Raw genomic sequence first — 27,731 nt, forward strand, 5'->3', positions numbered from 1 at the left:
AAACGTTGCCCCTTAGGTCCCTTTTATATCTTCCCCCCTCACCCTAAACCTATGCCCTCTAGTTCTGGACTCCCCAACCCCAGGGAAAAGACTTTGTCTATTTATCCTATCCATGCCCCTCATGATTTTATAAACCTCTATAAAGTCACCCCTCAGCCTCCGACGCTCCAGGAAAACAACCCCAGCCTATTCAATCACTCCCTGTAGCTCAAATCCTCCAACCCTGGAAACATCCTTGTGAATCTTTTCTGAACCCTTTCAAGTTTCACAACATCTTTCCGATAGGAAAGAGACAAGAATTGCATGCAATATTCCAAAAGTGGCCTAGCCAATGTCCTGCACAGCTGCAACATGACCTCCCAATTCCTGTACTCAATACTCTGACCAATAAAGGAAAGCACACCAAACTTTACTATCCTATCAACCTGCGACTCCACTTTCAAGGAGCAATAAACCTGCACTCCAAGGTCTCTTTCTTCAGCAACACTCCTGAGGACCTTACCATTAAGTGTATAGGTCCTGCTAAGATTTGCTTTCCCAAAATGCAACACATCGCATTTATCTAAATTAAATGACATCTGCTACTCCTCAGCCCATCGGCCCATCTGATCAAGATCCCATTGTAATCTGAGGTAACCTTCTTCACTGTCCACTGCACTTCCAATTTTGGTGTCATCTGCAAACTTACTAACTATACCCCCTATGTTCATATCCAAATCATTTATATAAATGATGAAAAGTAGTGGACCCAGAACCGATCCTTGTGGCACTCCACTGGTCACAGGCCTCCAGTCTGAATAACAACCCTCCACCACCACCCTCTGTCTTCTACCTTTGAGCCAGTTCTGTATCCAAATGGCTAGTTCTCCCTGTATCCCATGAGATCTAACCTTGCTAACCAGTCTCCCATGGGGAACCTTGTCGAATGCCTTACTGAAGGCCAAAGTGATTGCTATAATCTGAAATAAAAACTGAAAATTCACTGCAACCCAGTCAGAATCTGAGAATGAATAACAGGTAAATGTTTCAATGTTTAAATTTCATGCAGAATAAATGAAAGGGCCAATTCAAAATTTTGGCCCACCTTTCTCTTTCAAATAATGCTTAGCCTGTAAATGCATTTTCAACCACTTATTTTTAATTAAGAAAAAAATTTTGCTTATTGGAAAGCTATTGAGACCGATAAAACAAATCTCTCTTTTAAAATAAGTCATTAGTAATTATTACACTGCAGCGTTAAATATAGCCCTCCTGTGTAAAAATGAACAACGAGCACTAATGCTGTTTCCACTGACTGAAATCTAGCAATGCCACTAAATGCAGCAACATTGACAAACAATACAGATCCCTTCAGAAAATTTTGAATACGGTAATGGATTTTTTATTGTAAAATGATTAGAATGCTATTTGCAACTGGAATTATGTTGCCATACTTAAGACAATTATAATCACAATAAATAGCAAGCTATAAATGCAAAAATGTAATTACATGAAAAAAGTCAATTTCAGGACTCTTAGGAACATTTGTTGATTTAAAGTATCTGCTATAGACTTCTTCAATTTATGAAAATTTCATCAATATTTAAAAGAACTGACAGCTATGAGAGAGCTGTTCAGATCAAATGCAATACTTGAACTTACTATCACAATCATCACAGCTACTTTGTATTTAATAACAACTCAGTCTTACAAAAGCCATTTCTGTTCCAGTTCTCTAGACCATATCTGTATTTTTCTATTACTTTGATTGTGGACTGAAATGGGAAATGGGTTGGTTAAAAAGCCAAAGATGGTTGAAGAATTGCTGGATTTTTTTAAAGCAAGCTACCTAACATTCATTGTAAGTGCTGTTGACATAGCTATTTGTGCAAGTGTTGGGGAAAACCGACTTACAGATGAGCTGAAGTCACCTGTGTACAAATGGAGCTTTGGCCATCAAGAAGTCCAAAGAGGTGCAGTTTAGATGGAATGGTCATGGTGAATGTGGGAATGCAGGAATGGGGTGGAGGTGTGAGTCTGTATGGGATGCTCTTCTGAGGGTCGGTGAAGACTCGATGAGCTAAGTGGCCTCTATCTGCACTGTAGGCAATTGTAGGATTCTAATAAGTAGCTAATTTTTCTATGGACTAGTTATCACTGACAAAGGCCTTCAGCCTCCCAAAGCTATGTGCTTGGCTCTGAGGTAGCTGAAAGTTTGTGGATGTCAATGTTTGAGAGAGAAGCCATTAGCCCTTTGGAAGGGAAGGAACAGTTTTTGCTCTGCAATAAAAAAGCATCTCAAGCCTTAAAATACTCAGTTTATTTCCTCTAGTCAGTTGTTGTAAGTTAGTATTTTTCATTCAGAAACTTAAATAATTACTGAGTTAGTCACTCAGAAGCTCCTGCAAACAAGTCATAGAGATGTACAGTTCCTTGGTCCAATTCATCTGCCCCAATCAGTTATCCTCAACTGATCTAGCCCCATCTGTCAGCATTTGGCCCAAATCCCTCTAAACTCTTCCTGTTTACAAACCCATCCACATGCCTTTTAAATGTTATATTTGTCCCTGTCTCCACCACTTCCTACGGCAGCTTGTTCTTTACACGCACTACTCTCTGCGTGAAAACGTTTCCCCTCTGGTCTCTTTAAATCTTTCCCCTCTCGACTTAAACCTATGCCCCCTCTAGTTCTGGATCCCCGACCATGGGAAAAAGACCTTGGCCAATTGCCCTGTCTATGTAAACCTCCATAAGGTCACCTCTCAGCCTCCGACACTCCAGGGAAAATACCTTGTCTATTTACCCTATCCATACCCCTCATGATTTTGTAAACTTCTATAAGGTCACCCCTCAGCTTCTGGCACTCCAGGGAAAACAGCCCCAGCCTATTCAGCCTGTCCCTACAGCTTAAACTCTCCAATCCTGGCAACTTTCTTGTAAATCTTTTCTGAACCCTTTCAAGTTTAACAACTTCTTCCTTCAAGCAGGGAGACCAAAGTTGAATGCAGCTTTCGAAAAATGGCGGGGTTTAGATTAGAGTGGTGCTGGAAAAGCACCAGGATTCCTGATGAAGGGCTTTTGCCTGAAACGTTGATTTTCCTGCTCCTCGGATGCTGCCTGACCTGCTGTGCTTTTCCAGCACCACTCTAATCTATAATCTGATCTCCACCATCTGCAGTCCTCACTTCTGCCATTCTAAAAATGGCCTCAGCAATGTCCTCTGCAGCCACAACAAGACATTTCAAATCCATTTCTCAATATTCTGAATGATAAAGGCAAGCATGCCTGTCTACCTGTGACTCCACTTTCAAGGAACTATGCATCTGCACCCCTAGGTCTCTTTGTTCAGCAACACTCCCTCAGGACCTGTCATTAACTGTATACATCCTGCCCTAGTTTGTCTTAGCAAAATGCCTCACATATATCAAAATTAAACTTCATCTGCCACTCCTTAGCCCAATGGCCCATCTGATTAAGGTCCTGTTGTACTAGATAACCTTCTTCTCTGTCCACTACACCACCAATATAGGTGTCAACTGCAAATCTACTAACAATACCTCCTGTATTAATTAGAGAAGAAAGATTGAACAGCAGTGTTCTGATCAGCAAATGATAATTGCAGCAAGTCTTCTGGATAGGGACCACTGAACTGATTTCCCAGTCTTACCTTCTACCCATTACGTGTGTGTGTGTGTGTGTGGTGTGTCTGTGTCTGTGTATGAACCTGCATCTAAAAAGACAGGAATTCTGTGTACTTTTCAAAAACATGTAACTTTTGTGATGAGTCCAAAAATAGCACGGCTTGATTTTCTAACCCAGTGAGGTGAGACACGCTACAGTGCCACTACTTACAGCAGATGCATTGGTACTGATATGATTTGACTGCTATATATCATTGGGCAGTTCACATTATAAAATGTTTTATTCAAAGTCTTCTGCACAAACTAAACCTGAACAATTCTGCACTGCTGGAACCCGGCACTGTATGATCCTGACTCATTTGTACTCTTCTCTATTGCAAGGTGCACAATTAATATTATAATGGCTGGTTTGAATCTGACTGCTGCTACACATGAAGAAGATTTTAAAAAATCGTTGTCTCCCTGAATGGTTGCTTTAAGAAATGTTTGTTTCCTGAACTGAGCATGCCCTGGGCGAAAGTTCACTTGAGTGACAATATATTTCTGTTGAAGGTCCTCAAGCTGCTCCTTATTTTCACAAGTTTCAGGCAAGATGCCCAGAAAGCAGCTATTACTAGTGCTAACCCTTATGTGGAGAGATTGATATTGTACCTTCAAATAAGACTTATTTGTCGCCATTTTTCGTGCAAAGTACATAGAACGTTACAGCACAGTACAAGCTCTTTGGCCCTCAATGTTGCGCTGACCTGTGGGACCAATCTGAAGCCCATCTAACCTACACTATTCCATTCTCATCCGTATGTCTATCCAATGACCATTTAAACACACTTAAAGGTGGCAAGTCTACCACTGTTGCAGGCAGTGCGTTCCACGTCCCTACTATTCGCTGAGTAAAGAAACTACCTCTGACATCTGTCTTATATCTATCACATGACTACAATCAAAGCTTACCTTTAGAATCATACAGTGTGGAAAGAGGCTATTTGGCTCATCAAGTCCATACAAGTCCTCCAAAGAGCATCCTACCCACACCCAGCATCTTAACATAGTCCTTAACCCCAGATATCCCACTGCCAGTCCAGCTAACCTGCACAGCTTTTGGACTGTGGAGTAGGAGAATGGGCAAACGCCACACAGTCAGTCACCCGAGGATGAAATTGTCCCTGGCATTGTGAGGTAGCAGTGCTAATCACTGAGCCACTGTGCTGCTTGAGCACAGCAAGCAATGAAATGAGAACTAATTGCCATTCAAATTTCTCACAAACAATGACCATATAATCTGTTCTTGTTTGAGGGATAAATGACAGATAGGGGACCAGGGAAAACTCTCCCCCCCTCCCCACTTTTCCTTAAAATAGTACTATTGGATCTTCCTTGCCCATCTGAGAGGGCATATGGGAGACAGTATTGTATTGGACTGGTGGTCTCAATATTCGTAGTTCAGCAGTGGTAATTAAAGCTACAACCTTTTAATTGACAATAAAACTGTAAGAACTGCAGATGCTGTAAATCAGAGGCAAAAATAGAAATTGTTGGAGAGAAATCAGAGTTTTGAGTTGAGTGACCCTTCGTCAGAATTCATTATTAATTTACAGACAAGAAAGCTACTGAAAAAAATGCTAAGAATTTGCCATGCTTTACTTTCTTTATATTAATGTTTTCAATCCTCTTTTGTGTACTTTCTCTGTCACACGTAGCTGCACTAACCGTTTATAATACAGAGCAAAATATATTGATTTCTTAAAAAGTGAGAGCATTTCAAAGCTCAAGTATTCTCTTTTCACACATGCCTCCTTCTCTGTAAAGAGCACTGTCATTGATGTGTAACGTTTTGCACTTTTGCTTCAATCATTTTTTTAATAATGCAGCTCAATTGACAAGGGTTAGGAAATGCTTACTGGTTAAGTGGCTTTTTAACTGCATGAGGAGTATTCAAACGTCATTGTACGGTGGACATTTGTGATTTTGCCGATATTTACTTACTGTTTCTAGTGAAAACCCATCTCACAGAAATTGTCGATTTAAACTTTAAGCATCACTTATTTTGTTTAGTGCCCTTCATCATGGAAACAGTACCTATTGCTCTTGCATTTTTGTCGAAAATAAAATAAAGATTTTGACCCTTCCAATAGTTGTTGCCTCTTACCTCTGATAGACAATCATTAAGCTTTTTGCACCTAGTAACAATCTTGACCCATACATAGTATCTTTGGGTTAAATTTTTAAAAAATTATTGTTTCTAGTACTGAATCCTCTTGGAAGGTATGATTGTGCAGAATAGGGCTGAGAGAAAAGATCTGTTAGCAGTACATTGATAATCAAGATTATCAGTGATGATGTTGCTATGGTGGAAATGGATTGTTATCCACCTTGTCTCATGACTCCTATTGCACGTTAAAATCAGACCTGAAAGCTGAGGAGCACAAGCTGTGTATTATAAATGGCATCTCTTTTCAAGTAAGCGGATAGCTGACTGGAGCTTATGAAATAAGACAGTGAAGTCTGGATATTGTCCTTTATTGCTTGCAATTTCCCCGAATGATGTTATTGGATTCTCCTAATGACATGGCATTCAGAAAGATTAGAACTGTCTGCTTCAATATCCATCAATCCACTTGCATTAACATTTCAAATGAACTGCTTTAGCCATCAAATCAACATTTGACTCAGTTTCTGAGCACGTATATGTAGTACTAAATTTGGATACGTAGGCAACACAAATGATCTTTGAAGTCCAAAGTAATGCTGGCAATCTGGGCACACAATTCTGCTGGGAGTTAAGCGAGATGGCAACTGGCAAAGCCATTCCTGTGCTGAAGTAAAAAGTGTCCATTAGAGTGTCCCAATGGATAATACTCTAGGCTTCTGAAGGAGATAGCTGGGGAGATTGTAGAGGTATTGGTGGTAATTTTTCAGTAATCACTGGAGTCAGGGAGGATCCCAGAGGACTGGACATGTTAAATGTAACACCTCTGTTTAAGAAGGGAGTGAGGCAGAAGGCAGGAAACTATAGGCTGGTTAGTCTGACTTTGGTCTAGCTTTTAGAATCCATTATTAAGAATGAGATTGATGAATAATTGAAAGTGCATGGTAGAATAGGGCTGAGTCAGCACAGCATGGTCAAGGGGAAAGTCAGAAGTCACATGACACCAGGTTATTGTCCAATAGGTTTATTTGAAATCACAAGCTTTCGGAACGCTGCTCTTTCATCAGGTGAAGTCACTTCTCACCAGATAAAGGAGCAGTGATCTGATAGATTGTGATTTCAAATCAACCTGTTGGAACATAACCTGGTGTTGTGTGACTACTGACCTTGTGTACCCCAATCCAATACCGGCACCTCATATCTTGTCAAGGGGAAGTCATGCCTGACAAATCTGTAACAATTCTATGAGGAGGTAACAAGCGAGTTAAATGAAGGAGAGCCAGTGGATGTGACCCATTTAGATTTCCAGAAGGCCTTTAACAAGGTGCTATACAAAAGGCTGTTAGGAAGACTAACAGCCCATGATATTCAGGGTGAAAAGCTGGCATGGACAGAGGGTTAGTTGACTGGCAGTAGGCAGCAAGTAGGAAGAAAGGATAGCAGAATGGGAGCTGTTGCTTAAGTGGAATTCAGCCGGGGTCTGTGTTGGGACCACAACTATTCACATTTTACATTAACGAGCTAGATGAAGGAACTGAGGGCACTAGTCCTAAATTTGAAGATGAGAAAAAGATAGTTTGAGGTCCAAGTAGTGAGGAAGCAGGGAGACTGCAGAAGGTCTTGGGCAGGCTAGGAGAAAGGGCAAAGAAGTGGCAGATGGAATACAATGTGTGAAACTGTAAGGTTATGCACTTTGGTGGGTAGAATACAGCCACAGACTATTTTCTAAACAGGAAAGGCTTTGGAAATCTGAAGCACAAAGGGACTTAAGAGTCTGAGTTCAGGATTCTCTTCAGGTTCGCGTGCAGGTTCTGTTGGTTGTTAGGAAGGCTAACACAATGTAGCATTCATTTCAAGAGGGCTAGAATACAGAGCAGAGATGTACTGCTGAGGATGTATAAGGCTCTGGTCAGACCAGATTTGGAATATTATGAGCAATTTTAGGCCTCTTATCTAAGGAAGGATGAGCTGGTATTGGAGGGGTCCAGAAAAGGTTAACAAGAATGATCCTGGGGATGAATAGCTTGTCATATAAGGAGTGGTTGGGGACTCTGGGTCTGAACCTCTTGGGGTTTTGAAGAATAACGTGGAATTTCATTGAAATTTACAGTATCCTGAGAGGCCTGGATAGAGTGGATGTGCAGAAGCTGTTTCCACTAGTAGAAGAGACTCAGACCCAAGTGTACAGCCTCAGAGTGAAGGGCCAGCTTTTTAGAACTGAGATGAGGAGGAATTTCTTCAGCCAGATGGTGGTTAACCTGTGGGACTCATTGCCGCAAAAGGCTGTGGAAGTCAACTCATTGAGTGTATTTAAGACAAAGATAGATAGGTTCTTAATTAGTAAAGGGATCATGGGTTACAGGGAGAAAGCAGGAGGATCAGGGTTGAGAAACAAATTAGTGATGATCGATGGGTCGAATAGTCTAATTCTGCTCCTATATCTTGTCATATTGTGTAATGTGCAGTTAGGCAGAGCTTGAGGTCAATAAGTGTGCAATACTGATTTGATGCAAGAGCTGCACTTGGAGCTCAATGCTGGAAACCGGAAACAACAACAGAAATTGCTGGAGAAACTCAACAGGTCTGGCAGTACCTGTGGGAGAGACAGCAGAGTTAATTTTTCAGATCCAGTAACCTTTCTTCCAGTTCTGAAGAAGGGCCACTAGACCCAAATCATTAACTCTGCTTTATCTCCACAAATGCTGCCAGACCAGCTGAGTTTCTGCAGCAATTTCTGCTCTTGTTTCATCTTGCTCTAACATTTGCCAACCAAGTGCGTTTCTCTGACCTTCTTTTGTCAAAACACTTATTTCCTTAAAAGTCTTCCTGCCATGCTCAGGCCTTCCTCAACAATATACTGATCTTCCTCAACAGAGGAATCACAGCCATCTTGACTTCTGTCTCCAATTGTGGCTGTTGTTATCCTTACGACATTGGTTTCTTCACTGGCAATGTTAACTGTAGTAATGTATCCCAAAATTCCCTTGAACTGAATGGTTTGCTAAGCCATTTCAGAGGGTACTTGCACAGCTATGAGTCTGAAAGCACATGCAATTCAGACTAGGTGGAGATGCCAGATTTCCTTCTTTCATGTGAACTAGATGTGTTTGTACAACAACCAATGATAGTTTCATGGTCACCACTACCAAGGTGAGATTTCATTTCTGTATTTTGTTAATTGACTGAATTTAAGTTGCACTAGCTCACAGAGTGAAATTTAACCTATTCCCCTCAAGTGGAATTTAAATTAACATTAAATGGTATGTATTTGAAAAAAAAAGTGCTCTACACTTCTATTTTCTGTAGACGCAGGAGTAATGTGGAGGTGCTGGTGTTGGACTGGGGTAGACCCCACCTTATCCCAGTTCCAACTTTCCAGCTCAGCACCGCCCTCTTGAACTTTTTTTTTAGATTACATTACAGTGTGGAAACAGGCCCCTCGGCCCAACAAGTCCACACCGACCCGCCGAAGCGCAACCCTTATCCCAGTTCCAACTTTCCAGCTCAGCACCGCCCTCTTGAACTGTAGTATCTGTTCATCTTCCTTCCCACCTGTCCACTCCGCTCTCCCCTCCGACCTATTCCCTTTACCCCCATCTCCATCCACCTATTGCACTTTCAGCTACCTTCCCCCTAGCCCCACCCCACTCCCATTTATCTCTCCACCCCTGAGGCTCCCAGTCTCATTCCTGATGAAGGGCTTTTGCCTGAAATGTAGATTTCCCTGCTCCTCAGATGCTGCCTGACCTGCTATGCTTTTCCAGCACCATACTCTCAACTCTAGTCTCCAGCATCTGCAGTGCTCACTTTTGCCGAGGTCAGAAGTCACATGACACCAAGTTATAGTCCGCCAGTTTTATTTGAAATCACAAGCTTTCGGAGCACTGCTCCTTTATCAAGTGAAGTCACTGGTGTTGTGTGACTTTTAACATAGGAATGGTGTAGTTATGATTATTCCATAGTGGACTTTGGCATGGTTGATGACAAAAGTTTCTAGATTGTGATAGCTGTAAATCTGGTGGCCTCAGTGTGAAACTCACCCTCTCCCTTTCTCTACTGAGAATTAGTGAGAGGCAAGAATTATCATGGTCTTTTGGAACTCATCTCACATTTTGAATGTTAAATAATCTTTTGCTCCTTACCTTATAACAGTTTTGTTCCCAATGTTCAAATTGTTCTTTTATTTTGAATGTAACCATAGTAAGAAAATGTCACATATTCTTAATCTAGCCTCATTTTCAGGATTAATTTTCAGGATTAAAATTGTGACTTCACAAACTCGTCTTGTAATGTGTTCTTACAGCCAGTATCAAAAGTGACCAGAGAAATGATTTACCCCAAATTGGGCTCACCTCCTGAAATATTTATGCTAAATATTCTGACAATGCCTCTTTTGCCTTGTTATTCCTTCTTGTAAATGGTTCACCCTACATCTTAATCATATTGTTTCAGATTTCTACTGCGATTTTGAGACGGCATGTGGGTTGGAATATTCCTCTGATGGTGACGACGAATTGGCAGCATGGGTGATTGCAACACCACAGGATCTCTCTCTCATCACTGATATTGCTGTGCCAGATCAAGATTACTCTGAGAAATCAAGTGAGGGTAAGTGAGATAAACTCAGAGTGGCATTGTTGAGCAGAGAGAAAATCAGGTGCTGGATTTTATTAACGTTATAAGTCAGTAAGTAAGGACAGTATCCAAAAGGTTTGAAAAAAAGGCTTTCAGTTATTTCAACCATTCTAATACGTTTAACGTGTTGATGTTGATAAAAATTCTTCTTGCTCTACAGAATGTTTTTGGATTTTGGAAACATATTTCTGTGTAGAAATCAACTGCAGAGTTTTCTCAAGAATTTTCCTGATTGAAGGAAAGCGATGCAAAGAGATTTTTGCAAAACCTTCACTGGTCTGACCAATCTGGAGAACTCGCAGTAAATCACAGGCTGTGTTTCTTTGTTATTATAGTGCGTCAATATTCTGTGCCGAGGAATAGGTTGATGTTTGTAATATGTAAATTTGAAGAATGCACTGTGCTGTCATTCGGGGGTTTATGAACCCCACAGGGAGATAAGGAAGATCAGGGATATAGTTCAGGATTTTCCCCATCAGTGCTGCTGTGCTCTCTCTGTAGTGCTGTCGCGAGTGTTGTAGGAACATTACCCATGTAAACTGACTTTCTGCTGCACTTTGCAAAGATATAGCTGCAGACCAGCATTTGCTCTGAGCTTAATTCCTGCCCAGAATCTGATGGCGGGTAACAGCTCTCCCTCAGTTTGAGGATGTCATGGGAAATACCAGGATCAATCTCGACACACAGATCAGTTGATATGAAACAAAACACCTGACAAGGTACTAGGACCTAGGATGAGGGATTTGCTCGCTTTGCTTTCCTTCTCTGCCTCATCATTGAGATGTTTTGACTTAAAGTGCGATGCAGCTTAATCACCAAGTTGTCAATATTTTGAACCATTGGTGGTAAGCTTCTCCATCATGGTTGTCAATTTTGATATGCTTTAGAGTCATAGAATTGTACAGCATGGAAACAGACCCTTTGGTCAAGTTATACTGAGCAGATATCCTAAATTAATCTAATCTCATTTGCCAGAACTTGGCACATTTCCCTCCAAACCCTTCGTATTCATGTACCCATCCAGATGCCTTTTTAATACTGTAATTGTACCAGCCCCCACCACTTCCTCTGGGAGCTCATTCCATTCACGCACAACCCTCTGCCTGAAAAAGTTGCCCTTTAGGTCCCATTTAAATCTTTCCCCTCTCACCCTAAACCTATGCCCTACCCTACCCAGGGAAACAATCTTGTATATTTACCCTATCCATGTTCCTCATGATTTTATAAACCTCTGTAAGACCACCCCTCAGCCTTTGAACCTCTCGGGAAAACAGTCTCAGCCTATTTAGCCTCGCCTAATAGCTCAAAACCTCCAACCCTGGCAACATCCTTGTAAATCTTTAAGGACTCTTTAAGACTCTTCAAGAAATCTTTGAGGACTTTCGTCTTTCCCAAAACACTGCCCACCTGAGAGTTATGAGAAACAAGAGCTGGCGGGACGTATCCTTCTTGACCATCTGGGCACAGTGTCCTATCCATTGGAGGTAATTTTGCAAAAGCATTGCTTGAGCTCTTATGAAGATGATTTCAAGGAATCTGAAGAATACAGTGGAGCCACTGCCAGTGGTATCCCTTTAGAATTTTTATATGTTGCTGATAAGTCGAAGCAACCTATTCTCAATAGGCATACCTTAAAACAGCAAGGGAAAAGTATAGATTCATGTCCTTGCTTCATATTAAAATATGTTGAACTTAACATGTCGAATAAGGCTGGACAATTTCATTTAATAAGAGTATTCCAGATTGTATCATTTTCTTCGATAGCAAATGATACAATGTTAAGTTGATATCATTGTGTATAGTTAAGGGCATTAAGTCCTTGTTGCATGACATGAGATGTTGCCAACCCCTGATACCTCACCTAAGCAACTATTGTTGAGCATTGATAGAGTTTGCCAGTAAGCAGGTGATATCACAACTTAGCACAACCTGTTCCACCTTGTGTTAATAAGCACACACTTTAGTATAGTGACTGCTCAATAGGAATAATTTGTTCTGAAAAAGTACCTTCATTGGAGAAATCTGTCCCAAGGCACTTCATAAAAAGAATGATCAGACAAAACTTGGCACAGAATGAAAAGATATGTTTGGAAGAATGCCAAAAGGTTTGGTCAAAGTACTCAGCTTTTAGGAGGAGGGAGTTTTGTAGCTTTCAACCTGGTGGCTTCTTTTTTATTCACTTATGGGACGTGGACATCACTGGCTGGGCAAACAGGGTGGTGACGAGCTGCCTTTTTGAACTGCTGCATTCTATTGGCTGTTGGTAGTGGCACTAAAAGAACAGTGATACGTTCAGGATGGTGAGTATCTTGGAGGGGAACTTTCAGGTGGTGGTGTTCCCCTGTATCTGCTACTGTTATGCTGTGAGGTGGATCTGGTATGGGGTTTGGAAGGCACTGTGTAAGGATCTGTGGTGGGTTTCTGCACACTTCTTGTAGGTGGTACACACAGCTGCTGCTGAGCATCAGTGGTAGAGGAACTGAATATTTGAGGATATGGTGCTTATGAAGCGGGCTGCTCTATCCTGGATGGTGTCCTGCTTCTCGAGAGTTTTTGGAGCTGCACTCATCCAGGCAAGTGGGGAGTATTCCATCACATTCCTGACTTGTGCCTTGTTGATGATGGACAGGAGTTTGGGAATCAGGAAGTGAGTTACTTGCTGCAAGATTCCCAGTCTCTGTCCTAGCACAGCCATCAAGAGCAGGAGAAAAAGATTTCAGGAAGCTCAAGAGGCTGAGTAAAGTTGGAAGTAAAGCCAAACTGTGCGTAAAGCTGCCAGATGAGTCAGTCCCATCGGTTTGCTACTGGCACATGCTGAAAATTACAGAGGTTACTGCTGGTCAGAGACTGGGAGGTCATTGTTCCCCAAACACAACCCAGTCCACTGTTGCCTTTCTTCACTCTTCATTTTGCAATGGCATCTCAGGAGGGATAAATGGGGGAGAATTGGCTCTCCCTAAAAGGGGACATGCTGGATGGAAGCCAAGCGAATGAGCAGCAGATTAAGATGGGCATCCATTTTCCAGATTTTGGCTCCTCACTTCCTATGTATGAACTCACATAACGCCAGCCGCCATTTGCAGGAGGTGGGTTTGTAGGTGGAGTTGTGGTAACAAAACATTGAGTGTGACGGTGGTCACATAGTGGCCATCACGTGCCAGCCAACCAATATTGAAGATATTTTTATCCATGGCGGTAGGGGTTGGGAATGGGGGAAGGCGCTGTCTGGCTTCCTGCTCTTCCTTGGGCCAGTTGAGGCCCTTAAGTTACTAGTTAATGGCCACTTAGGGGCTTTCTTCCTTCACCACATGGCTGTTTCCCACTTGCTGGTCGAGGTTGTGTGGACTAGGCCAGACCACTCAAAACATTCTTAAGCAGGCAGCCCTAGATCTAACTTCGGTAAGTATACAGTGAAAATTAGCCGGAGTAAGATAGCTAGGTTGACTACTAGATTTTAAAACAGACAAAAAATGTATTCACAAAATCACACAATGAAACACAAAGAACAGAATAAAGATCCCCTACAGAACTCAACCTATCCAGCTAGACTTAATTATCCGGTTCCGAATGCACATAACAGTCCCAATAAGCAAACTCCCTTTAAAAACCAGTATGAATGGAACACACGCTTACAGGTTGAAGTTGAAGGGCAGAAAAAGAACGATTCCAAACAGCTCCCTGTTGAACTTTTAACCAGTTTAAAACGGAACTTAAACTGCTCAGCTCAGCTCAGCTTAGCTAGAGAGCTGGCTACTCCCCGCTCTTCATAAAGGTCACTTCTAAAGCATGACCACTTTGGCCTGAAGTTTCATCTGTTTACATATAAACAAAAGGCCTCTCAAAGTCCTTTCCACTGTAGGGAATCTAAATTTAAAATCTAAAATCTCTGTACCAAATCGGAGCCTGGCCTGGTTTATTACCCCTCTGAAAAACGTCAAGGACAGAGTCTCCTTGAGCCAAGGAACAGCTTTTAGAAAAAAAGGGGCTAGCTTTGTGACAAGGTATTTCCCAAAGTACACCACCCACCCCTGAGTGCTTCCCCACCCTATATCCCGGTCAATCTCTTGCTGTGATCTGCTTGCTCCACAGCCCTTTGACTGCCACACCTTTAATTGGCTTGAGGTGTGACTTCTGAACGCATCACAGCTTCAAGAACTGCCGGCCAATACATGAGCCCTGGCCAAACTCTAGACTGAACCGAACGTCCAAGCTCCATTGGTATCTCCGTCTTCTCCAAGCATGCATGAAGCTCCAGCAATCCAGAAGCACACCTCGGATGAGAGAGAGCTGCCAGCCAATTCTCGATGATAAACCTTCCCTACTGGAATGGAAAGGTCAAAGTGCCACCCTGGACCGGCCGAAGGGTCAGCAGACAATGGATGGCTGTGCTGTGGGCAAGCCCAGGTGAGCTTGTCACTAACCCCAGCCCCTAACGTCCCATAAAATGTAGCTCAATGACCCAGAAGCACGAGGATTCTCAGGGCAAATCTGGCACAGTTATTCCAATTTAATAAGTAGAACCTTGCAAGTTGTTCGGAATCAAATGACCTTTCTCAATGCTATAATTGCTCTGACTCTACAATTGTCAGTTTGGAGAAACAGATCAACCGTTCTCTGAGCTTAAATTTGTTTGACAGTTTCCTTTTACGTTATCACTCAAGTACTGACTTCTCTTGTCCCACTTGTACTTAGTCTGCAAGATGGTAATTACAGCTACTGCAGTATAGAAGCTGCAGATGCTCATCAGCTCTCCACCTTTTGTGGAGTATCTGTGCTCACTGCACAGCCTCAGGAAAGCCAGCGTTCTCAATAATTGTCTGTGCCAGCATTTCCCACTTAGAATAATCTCACCGGCCTCTCATCTATCTCAATGATTGAGAGTATTTTGTGTGCCCTACCGCTGAGCTTCTTCCACAGTTCTGTGGGTTAGGGCATTTTGCAGACTGTAAAGTTGCAACAACTTCATTCCTCACTTCTCAGAACATGGTAAATGTGATCACACATTTATGGTGCATTCCAGACTCAACAGTTAGATAAACGGCTGCTGCCTCGCCACATTTATACTGCTGGACAGCTCCATTAAATAAAGTCTGTGTTCTCTGTGCCAATTCTTTCTCCTGTCTGCAAGCCATGTCGTCACCATTCTGTGTTGCACACATTCTCAAGATTGCATTAAAAAAAATTGAAACCATCTGTACATGCACTCACACATGTCCATATTGCAGCAATTGAACAATTTCATTTAATTCTGTTTTAATGAGATGAACAGTGTTGGACAGCAGCAATAGAAAAGAGAGGCATTGCTATCAAGGGCAATGGTGCAAGGGCTTTTGCCCAAAACGTCGATTTTACTGCTCCTCGGATGCTGCCTGAACTGCTGTGCTCTTCCAGCACCACTAATCCAGAATCTGGTTTCCAGCTTCTGCAGTCATTATTTTTACCTGCTTTGAGTAACAACCTGGCTGCATGTACCGGCAAGCATCCGAGTCTTTTTCAGGAGAATTGGTTGATTTTGCTTATTTCCTTTAGTTGCACAATTGCTTTTGTTTCTTTTGATTTTATTGATATTTCTGATTTCAGCCTGCATTGGCATTAATCACTTAGGCATACCAATTACTCCAATGTGTTTAAAAGTGCATTTTTGAATGGGGTTTATTTAGAGTAGATGATTGGCACCAGTGCTGTGGACTGCAGTTACACGGTCCCTAGAGACCTGGAAGAATTTCAGAGCACCTTTCTAGCTAACTGATGCAAAGATGCACCAGGAACAATTTGCTGGTTGGAAGCGGCAGTGTGGGCCCTGTATTCCTCTATTCAGTGACACCCCAGGATGCCACCAGACATGCTCCAAAGAAAGACAGAGAGAGGGGCAAACAGATGAAGGATTACCTCCAGTCAGAATTTGCATAATTGCGACGATAACTTGACATGGTTGACCATTAGATTTCACCCACTGGTTTTCTGCTTCATAATGTTGATTGCAAGATACAATGTGTGTTTGCATTTTCATCAGTGTTTCTAATGAAGGAATCCTGAACTGTGCTTAGCATGGCAATGTTCTCCAAAGTCCAGTAATTCCCCACCCCACCATCTCCCAGCACTTTTCTCTATTGTATGTCATTAGCATCATGTAAATGCAATTTATTGTTGCAATCATTCATTTTAATTGTCCCTTGACGAGGCCAAAAGGCACTTTAGACAGTTGGGTATTTAGTGACAGGAAGTTATTGAGCAACCTATGCACAAATTAACTAAAGGAGTTGTTCAACAGAACTGTGTAATAAAAATGTATAATACATATTGTTAGCGTTTGGATTTTTAAAAAAGAGGCAGATAGAGTTTGGTTTCAGTTATGTGAAGGTAACTTTTTTTTGAGAGGACCGATAACCATTTGGAACAGCCAGCTAAATATATAATTTGCAAGGAAGCACATGATTGAGTTAAGTACCTCGCAGGACTCTTGTGCTGTTACTTGATGAAATGTTTACAATTCTGAGTTGACAACAGTCCGAAGAAAACAGACCCAGCACCACTGGATCAGCTTTGACTGCAATTCAGAAGAATCAGAAGTTCAGTTTTAGACAGCAGTTTTCTTCTAGTCAAAAGGTTTTAGTTTGTCAACTCTCCAACCTGTGAGAGCTTGTCAAGAAATTTTCAAGTTGTCCGAACTGCAAAGAAGCTGCAGAACTGAAAGGGAGTGCAGGCGAGCAGAACTTGAAAATAAAACTGCCTCTGCAGTCCAAAAAGGAGAACTGGCAGAGGAGGAGGAGTACTTGTGATATCATTGGTGGAGACTTCTGTTTAATGAAAATCTGGAATAAAAAGGTAGCCTACTAGTGACCATTTAATTGATGTCAATTGTAGTCAGAACCTATCTGATTCACTGCTGTCCGTTCAGCGGGGAAATCTGCCATCCTTACCTGCGCTGGACTACATGGGTCTCCAGACCTTCAGCAATATTGACTCTGAACTGCCCTCTGGGTAATTATGGATGGGATAAAAATGCTGGTCATCCAATGACACCAACATTCCATTAACTACTTTAATAAAGTAAGAAATGTAAGTGTTGAAATAGATGTGATATTTCTCTGGTATTAAGTATCTGTGACTGATATAGCCAGGGGACACAATGAAACTTTGTTTTGCAATTTACGTGATGACTTTTTCAAATTGTCTTCCATTTATATTATATATCTATGGAATATAACTTTGTTTATTTTACCATTTTGTGTGCAAAAACTTTTGTTCCATGTCAAGGAACATTGACAGGCTCATGTGAATATGTTTGATCTCGAACAACCGTGCTACCACCTTGCCAAAATTAAGCTCATGGCCTATCAAGCCAGGTTTAACTGTGGGATCAGACGTTTCCTGTGTTACCATCAGCTGGGATCATAACAACCGGAATGAGATATTTTTCAACTGCAAACAAACTTGCTGGAGAATTGCATTCTCATGCAACCGAATTTGGTTGGATACATTGCAAAAATCTAAGGAGTCTTGAATATAAATTAATATAAATTATAGATGTGTGACACTAAGTTCCACCTACTATGACATCTGGACCTGTTTAGAAACTTGCAACATATTTTATGTGTGTTATATCTGACTTAATTATATGGGTTAAAGAAAAACTGAAATTTATGTATAGAATGATTGGTGTCCTCAGAAAATCCCAAGGTGTTTCCTCACGATTAATTATTTTTGAAATGTAGTCACTGATGGTACATAAGCAAATTTGTTGGCAAATTGGGTGCAGCAAGGTTGCACACAGATCAAAAAGATCAACTATTCCATGCTTGATTCTATTGTCTTGGGGATAGATGTTGGCCAGCACACTATGAGAGCTCCTCTGTTTTTCTGAACAGCCAGCACGAATACAAAACATTGCTTCATCAATAACTTGTTCACATCTTCGGTGAAATTGGAATCTGTGATCTAGTGAGCATGCAACCTAGGTGATAACATTTACAGAGCCCTTCTTCTTTAACAATTAGCTAATGGATTACAATTCATGAGAAATAAAATACTTAAGCTTAATATTGGATGAATTTGAAGCAGCAATGTTATTTTAAGTAAGATGTACAAAACAAATCAGAAACTATATGAAGAATGCCACATGCTTCACAGCCATGGTCTCTCCTCTCCCTATCATTTCCTATTCTCCAGCCCTCTGATATTTTCATGCAGTTTTAATTTGACCTATTTCATAATCCCAATCTTAATTACTGCACTATTGGCAGACATAGCTACAGCCGCCTAGGCCCCAGACTCTGACAATTTCTTCCTTAGTGGAAAGCACAGTGGGAAGGAGTGAGTGTAGCTGTTAGTAAGAAATGCATGGCAAACCAAGGGGACAGAGAGAAGAAAGTCCTGTAGATTACATGTCCTGCTCAATTTGTGCAACATGCTTACAACCTACAAGGATAAGGATGCAGTCTTTAGGGCGAACAGCCATATTTATGTCAATGTGAAGCCTGAGGAAGTTTGAAATAGAAGGAAAAGCAGAACAGAAAGGTAATTTGATAGACTTCTTCATGAAGGTGAAGAGTAATGTAAATTCTGAGACAAGGGTCGTGAATCTAAATTGAGGGAATTACAATGGTTTGAGGCATGAGTTGGCTACAAAAGATTTGGAGATGTTACTTAAAGCGATGACATGGAAAGGCAATGGAAATCACTCAAAACATGCATGGATGAACTGCAGTAATTGTTCATTCCTCTCTGATTCATAAGTAAAATGGGAAAGATATCTAAACCATGGTTTAAAAGGGAATGTAGATATAGTGTTAGATCCAAGAAATAGGCATACAAATTGGCCAGAAAAAGAAACAGACTTGATGATAGGTGTGGTTTAGAATTCAGCAAAGCAGGACAGAGGATTAATTAAGAAAGGAAAATAGAGTATAGCTTGTAGGAAACATAACTGACTTGTAAAAGTCTTTAATAGGTTTGTGAAGGTAAAATATTAGTGAAGTCAAGTATCAGTCCCTTTCAGTCAGAAATAGGGGAATTTGTAATTGATAACAAAAGAATGGCTGACCAACTGAACAAATTCTTTGGTTCTGAGTTTACAAATGAGGGCACAAATAACATGCCCAAAACGTTAGGGGACATAGGGTTTCATGAGAGGGAGGAACTAAAGGAAATCTGTATTAGTAGGAAAATGGTATGGAGGAAATTGATGGGATTGAAGGTTGATAACTCTCTGGTGTGACAATGCCACTCCTTTATGTTGTCCTTGACTTTTTTTTGTTTCAGAGAGATCGTAAAAGACACAGACTCTGAAAAGTCTGGAGTTGAAGGGTTTTGGGCCAATTTGATTGTAGATAACATACTGCCTCAGACAGAACGTTTTCAAGTTGAAAAAAAAACACTTGTTCAATAAAAGTTGGGTGGCCTGTTCTCCCAGCTTTTCTCTGGTTTGGTTTGGGTTTTAGCACAGTAGTGCTCTGAAGCTGCTGGACCCAAAGAAGCAGGTCCAGGCTGGTTAACTCTCTCACTGACTTCTCTCCTGTTGGACCCTGGGTTTGATTTTACCTTATAGGTCACAGGTTGTTTGTGGGGATTGTTGCACGTATTTGGAACAGCATCATTAAGTTGGGATAGTCTGTTGGGTTTTTGGATAGGCTGAATTATTCTGTATTCTATCTCCTTTTGTTTGTGTTTCATTTGGTAATCTTGTCAATAAATTCTGTTTTGTTTAAAACTAAGTGGGTTGACCAGCTGCATAATTCCTGGAATATCCACTTTACACCAGCATAAAACAACTAGCAAAGTTAGGGCCTGGGCTATTTTCTTGAAATGTTTCAAGGAGGTCTAACACTAGGGTCTGAAAAACTACATTCGAGAGTACTTAAGAAGTAGCCATAGAAATAGTGAATGCATTGGTGGTCATCTTCCAAGATTCTATAAACTCTGCAACAGTTCCTATGTATTGGAGGATAGCTAATGTAATCCCTTTATCTAAAAGGGAGCCAGAGAGAAAACTAGGAATTACTTACCAGTCAGCCTGACACTGGTAGTGGGGAAAATGCTAATGTCCATTATATAAGGTTTAATAGCTGAGTACATAGAAAGCAATGGTCGAATCAGACACATTCAGCATGAATTTACAAAAGGAAAATCATACTTGACAAATCTACTGGAATTCTTTAGCATGTAACTTGATGTTACATATGGATGTAACATCCAGTCACTACATCTATACTTCCTGCTGCATCAGAAAAGCAACCAACATAATCAAGGATCCCTCCCACCCTAGTTATATTCTGTCTCACCTTCTTCCATTGGGCTGAATACATTTAAGAGTAGAATCAAGAACAGCTTCTTCCATCTGTTATTAAACATTTGAATAGACTTCTCAAATGTTAATTCTGATCTCCCTCTCTGCACCTTCTCTGTGCTGTAACATTGAATTCTGCACTTTGTTCTGCTATCCTGATGCACTTTGTATGGTATGATCTGCTGCAGAGCACACAAAACAACACTTTTCACTGTATCTTGGTACATATGACAACAATCAATCAATCGATCAATCAATCTTGGAGATGATGAGGGAGAGCCAGTGGACTTTCAGAAGACTTTTGACAAAGAATGATGTATACAATTAAAGCATTTGGGATTGAGGATGGTGTATGAAATGGGTGGAAATCCGGTAGTCAGACAGGAAACAAAGCATAGGAATAAACATGTCTTTTCTGAATAGCAAACAGTGATTAATAGGGGACAATATGGGTCAGTACTAGGACCCCAGCTATTCACAATATACTATTGATGTAGGTGAGGGAACTATGTGTATTATCTCCAAATTTGTAGATGACACAAAGCTGGCTGGGAGGGTGAGTGTGAGGAGGATGCTGAATGAGTGTGATTTGGACAGGCTGAATGAGTGTGCAAATGCAATCAAGGCCAAAACATTGTATGATTTCAAGAAGAGAGTTGGATGTACCACTTGGGGTTAGAAGGATCAATGGATGTGGGAAATAGCAAAAAAGACTATTGAGTTGGATGAATGGCAAAACAGACAAAGAGGATGAGTTGTCTATTCCAATTCTTATTTTCTACGTGTGTTTTTCTAGTCATAGGGGATGTGATCATTAGCACACTGACAATGCTCTGCTTTCACAATGGAATGTCCTGAGGGTTGTTGTGTCAAACTACTGCAAAGGTAAATGATATGTCAGAGAAGCTGGGGATGAATTTGGAAATAGTGGAGGAAGGTCTAGTTCCAATGGTCCATGTTGGGACCAAAGAAAAGTGAGGAGATCTGCTAAGGGAATATCAGAAGTTAAGAATTAATAAGAGTTGAGCAATTAATACTGGCCTTTCCAGTGATTCCCACATTCCATGAATGAATAAAAGGAAGCTAAAACGTAGAATCTTGTAGGTAATCTTCTCCAAGGATTACAATGCATGCTGTGTGCCAACTGGAATAAAGATAGGCAGATCAGAAGGGTGAATACATGGTTGACTGGCATGGGAAGGAATGGCTTCATTTCATGGGGGGCACTGAACAGAGTAGGTGCAAGAACTATACCACTGGGACAGGCTCCATTTGAGCCTGAATGGAACCAGTGCTCCAGCAAAATGGTAAATTGGGCTGTCAATAGGACTTTACATTCGTGAGAGAGGGAAAGAAATCTAGTGAAAATCAGTCAGAAAATGAAAGCAAGAGGAGAGGCGAGTGAAGGTCAGACAGAAGTAAGGAAGAAAGGTAATTTAAATAGCAGGGGAAGAAATACAACTACAAAACAGAAGTGACTGATGACTATTGATAATAAAGTAAAAGGAACAACTATGAAACATAAATTAAACTGCCTGTTCAGCAATGTGCACAGAATTCAAAACAAAGGGGGAAATTGGAGGCAATAATCTTGAGTGAGGAAGCAGGTGTAGAAATAACTGCAGCATGACAGGATAAAGAAAGGGATGTAAGTACTGTTGGTGACAATGTGATCAGAAAGGGAAAGGTGTTAGAAGGAAGGTGGGGAGCTCTTCTAATTAAAGATAATATAATGGCTATCAGAAAAACATCAGAAAACAACTGGAAAATTAGAAAATCTGTATGGATTGAAGTAAAAGTTAAGAAGGGATAAATCATGCCAGTCGGGGTGTAGTACAGATTAATCAACAGTGGGAAGAAAAAACTATGGAACTGGATATGAGATCTGAATGAGGGCATACATTGGCAAGAAAAGGTTGTGGAAAAGATGCAGAAAACAGAGATTTGAATTGGACTGGATTCTACAGGAGCTGGTTGGGGCTGGGTTGTGTGACAGATTGTTTGCTCCCTGGAACAAACAATACCACCCACAGCCACAACACGCAGCAGGCTGGCCAAGTGTTGGCTGGCAGTGGGACTTCTGCCACCCACTTGAGAGAAATCCGTGCCCTCGGCAGCTGCCAGCTCATCAGATTGGCTGGCACTTCCACCATTTGCCATATCACAGTTGTGGGCATTGCCAAAAGGGACTTGATCAAGGATAGTCACAGTTGACCTGAGAAGTCAGACTTTTGAACGGACCTCTCAAATGTTAATGTTGATCTCTCTCTCTGCACCTTCTCTGTGGTTATAACACTGTATTGTGCGCTCTGTTCTGGTACCCTGACACACTTTGTATGGTATGATCTTCCTGTATCGTGCACAAACAGCATTTTCACTCTATCTCATTACATGCAGCAATAATAAATCAAGCTCAAGGATTTTAAGGCATCCCGGGGCAGAGTATCAAATTCTGTTGGGCAGGCTGCCCTAATCCATGCAGGGTACCGTCCCCAAAGTGAGGTGCCGATTCCTTCCGGCCTCTGTTCATTTTGTCTGCCCACTCCTGCCTGACGTCCAATGCCAACTGCATGAAGGCATGGTTGGGGCACATTTGTGACCCCATTATGCCTTGAAAGAGGGATGCTGATAGCTGAGGGGGCATCCTGTCCTTTGAAACAGCAGTTCTGATCAGACTGGTACCCTCATCCTCAAATACGTAGCCCGGTCAGGCTAACAATTAATTTTGGAAACAGCTTACATCGCCTTTTCAGGCTGAGCATTTCTTCACCTGAAAGTTGGAATCAAAGATATTTCTCCTCATCTCCAGCTAAGTCTTTTATGATGTTAGATCTATGAATTCTTGTTGACTGTGTCAGCACGAGAATAGATTTTCTCCACTTACTTTATCGAGACATCTTATCACCTTGCAAGCCTCTGCTAGGAATCTTCTTAACCTTTACTGTTCCAGGACAAATGGTCTGAACTTCATAATTGATGACCCTCACCTCTTGTAACATCTTGGTAAACCTACCCAGTGCCCTTTTAAAGTCCTTTACATCATTCATGGATATGAAAAGGATTATCAAAGAAATCTAAAAAATTAGGAAAGTAAAAATAAATTATCAAGTAATCCAAAAAGGAACAGTAAAGTATCCTACATACACATAACTGGTAAACGAACACCTGAGGAGTAACAAGTAATACATAATATTTACTTTGGTATTTCCCAGAGAAACTAGACAAAACATTAAATGAAGAGATCAAAAAAGATAAAGATAGTTTAGATAGAAATGTGTTAAATAATTGATAAAATAATTGGATTTAGAGAGGATAAAGCTAGGATGATTGCATCCATTTATATTCAAATAAATTAGTAAGTGGCTGGCAGATGTACTATTAGACATGTAAAAATTAATTAAAACATGGAATAATGCCAGACGACTGGTGAAGTGCTAATACTATTGCTAAATTTAAAAAGAGAAATATATCAGTTACAAGAGTTCTGGTTGAACTAGCTTAATGTTGGTGGTAGGAAAGATAATGGAAACCTTATTCAGAGATATAATAGAAAAACATTTAGAAACTGAAAATATAATAAAGAGTAGTCAGCACAGATTTATAAAGGGAAGGTCATGCTTGATTAACCTTATTGAATTTTTTTGAAGAAGCAACAATAAAATTAGATAAGGGTCTTGCAAGAGATTAATGAAGTAATATATATGGCTTCCCAAAAGACCTTAGATAAGGTACCACAAAGTAAGCTCATAACTCAGGTCAGAACTTGCTGAAGCAGTGGAAACTGTAGCAGAAAGGATAGCAAACTGACTACAGAAACAGAAAGTAGAGACTACGGGTTTCAGGTAGTTACTCAGGTGGCAAAAGTTGAGAGGTGGTCCACCATTTATGTAAACGTTTTGTACTAGGGAACAACTTCAAGTGTAATTTTGAATACATGGACCACATCGTGAAAAGGTTAATGAAGAGGTGGGTACCAGCAAAGTACAAATATTAATGAACTTGCAAAATGAGCATGCAGTTGGCAAATTAATTCCAAAATAAATGTGTGAGGTGATTCAGACCACTTACTTTTGGTAACATAAGTGACTAAATGAGGAAAGGAAGGATTATGAAAAGGTGAGGAGCAGAACCCAATTATTAAAAATAGCAACATAGGTTAATAACACCATCAACAAAGCAAACATGGAACTCAAAGCAACATCGGAATCAAGGACCCTAGAATATAAGTCATTTAAAAATCCAATAGAGAATTCAGGAGAAAATCTTTACAGTACACTGATGATGATTTAAAATGTTGAGCTGACAATCACATGGAGTAGTTGCCGTGACTAACATTGGTACCTTTAAGGAGATGCTGTACAAATGCATGAGGAAGAAATTAAGGAACAGAAGAATCCTTCAATGAAGTAAATGTAGAAACATATGAGAAGTACCATAAATGCCAATGTGTCCATGATGGTTGAATGGCCTGTGTCACAATGATGTAATTTAAGTTTTGTAAGTATGTCTAATTTTTATAATAGACACAGCATCTTTCAGGATGATTCCTATAAGTCACATGACTGCTCTTGCTAATTCACTGTCAACTAAAAAGCAGATATTCTGATTCATTATATCGGCATCAATTGTAAAGTGAGATATTTAGAATTTGATCAATCCTTGAATGAAACAATAGGGCCCTCTGAGGGTGTGAGAATTTTAAGTTTCTGAGAGAAACAGAGAACTGAAAGGTGCCTACAGGGAATTTTGGCATAATTGGAACACTGATTCATCAGTGTCTACATAGCAACCATGTTAAATATTGACCTGTATGAAACAGGCCTGAGATGCCACTTTAACAACGCTAAGAGGAATTCTGCAGACAGGATCAGGGAGAGAAAGAAGGTTCTCACAGAGAGGTGGACAAAGGCTTTTTTGTATATCTCTGAGTGGGCTAAGAGCTGTATAGACATAGCTTATGGAAAAAAACTCTTAAAAAATGGTCATCCTGGATAATTCAGACCCTGTCTTTACTAGATCATGGGTGAGGATGGTGCCATGAAGGTTCATTTTGGTTTTAACACCAAAATCAGGTGGAAAATAAAATCAAATCTAAGAAATCAAGGACAATTTTAAGAAAATGAGTCAGCTTTTGTTATACACAACTTAAAATTCAAGGAAGAATCTCACAAGCTGTGATCAACAATTAATTTATCCAGTTCACAAACGCCAAAGTATTTGGTTTCATTGACAGCTTTAAAAATAATTTAAGTTTCTATAATAGCCATTTGCTGCCTAAATATTTTATATATTAAATACATTGGCAGTATTATCAATAAGCTGTAAAATGCAACCTGTTAAATTTAATGATTGAAGTAATGTCATGAAACACAAATATTTTAAAGTTTGGCTGAAATATGAAATAGCTATTGCAATATAATTTTAAAGTATATGCAATGAATGATACCTGGTCATGATCAATCACTGAATCTCTATAGTCATTTTCAGTGTGTGTGCATCTTCAGACTTTGTTTAAGAAAACCATTAGAAGTATAAGCATTTCTTTTCTCGGACTCAAAACAAAATCGGACATTAATGATTCAGCACCCAAAGATACATTGTGAAAATTGGTGAGAATTTATAGGTTACTGCAGATCTCATGCACAAATTCCTGGGCTTTGGAATAGGGGAAGTCATGCCAAGGTTTAAAGAGGATACAATGGATATTAAAAATTGAGAGAAAATAATTATAAATAATTATCCTTGGTGACACCTATTAAAAATAGATTTATTACATTGTAGATTTGATACAGTGTCATTAAATTGTAAATCCTGCTGAAATGTAGTAGAAAGAATTACTATACATGTTTGTGCATAATAAGCCTCAAACAAGGAGATTATGCAGTGAATGAAGCACATCAAGTCTGTATACAGAGTTACAGTACTTAGTGGTGTCCTTTCAGAAGTTCTGGGCCTAGCTGAAGCACTTGGTTTATCACAATTCTTTAAAGTTAAGGGAAAACAAAATGTTTGTGAGTTTCTGAAATTCGGCCTGGAAATGCAAAAGCATTGGAAGTAACTATAAAGATGTCAATGACCGATAAAATACTGTTATTACAAGATACCATTCAAATTGATCGTACAAATCAGGAGAAGCCACTGAACTAGCATAGAGCAGCTGAGAAGGTGAGTTCCAATATGAGGAGAGTAAAGAAGGATAGACTGAGCAATGATCATTTGATTGCAGTGCACCATGAAGTATTCTATTCAAGCTGGAGGTCCCAGCTCCAGTTTAGGAACCTGCAACATGGAGGAGACTTAGTTTACAATTTCACCATGTTCAGAATGGAATTGTTGGTGATGTCTTGTGCAGTTAAAGATCAGTATTATAGTCCTGATAAATTAGAACACGTTGTGATGTTCAAATTTATCTTTTTTAAAAAAGATGTGAAGGGCTTTTGGAGTAACAATACACTTTCTTCGCTTGAAGTGGTTTGCTCTTGCTGGCTTATTAATGTTTGGGATGTTTACCGGAACCTCAGTCTTTTGGCTGTCCTTTGTGAATGAATTCCCCAGCTCAGAGGGCTCGGTTGATCGGGGGAAAGTGGAGCTGAAACAGAACATGAATTTGACTTAATTCGATTAATTGTAGTCACAAATACCCAAGTACAGTGAAAAGTTTTGCAATGCGAGTAATACAGGCAGATCATAGCAAATAAGGACATACAGATCATAGGGTGCTTAGGCAGAGCAAGGCATGCAAGGTTACAGTTGCACAGGAGGTGCACTAAGCTAGATCAACATTATTTGAAGTTAGAGAGATCCAAACAGCTGCCCAATTACAGCAGGGAAGAAACTGTTCTTGAACCTGTTGGTGCATGTGTTCAGGCTTCTGTATCATCTGCCTGATGGAAGAGCTGGTAAGAGAGCATTACCGGAGTGGAGGGGTCTTTGATGAACGCGCAGTATAAATGGAATCCATGGATGGGAGGTTGGCTTCTGTGAGGGTCTGGGCTGTGCACACAACCTTTTGTAGTGTTTTTTTACAGTCAGTCGCCATACCATG

At 40.5% G+C, this 27,731-nt stretch overlaps 1 protein-coding gene across 1 annotated transcript in view; it reads left to right on the forward strand.

Annotated features, from left to right (window-relative positions):
• LOC122552709 (ALK tyrosine kinase receptor-like) overlaps positions 1-27,731 on the forward strand; it is a 1,052,914-nt gene that overhangs the window by 260,885 nt on the left and 764,298 nt on the right. Inside the window, exon 3 of the mRNA XM_043695597.1 lies at positions 10,219-10,374. The gene's annotated coding sequence lies outside the window, so the exon portion shown is untranslated. The remainder of the gene's footprint in view (positions 1-10,218; positions 10,375-27,731) is intronic.

This window comes from Chiloscyllium plagiosum, chromosome 9 (assembly GCF_004010195.1).
Source record: "Chiloscyllium plagiosum isolate BGI_BamShark_2017 chromosome 9, ASM401019v2, whole genome shotgun sequence".
NCBI lineage: Eukaryota > Metazoa > Chordata > Chondrichthyes > Orectolobiformes > Hemiscylliidae > Chiloscyllium > Chiloscyllium plagiosum.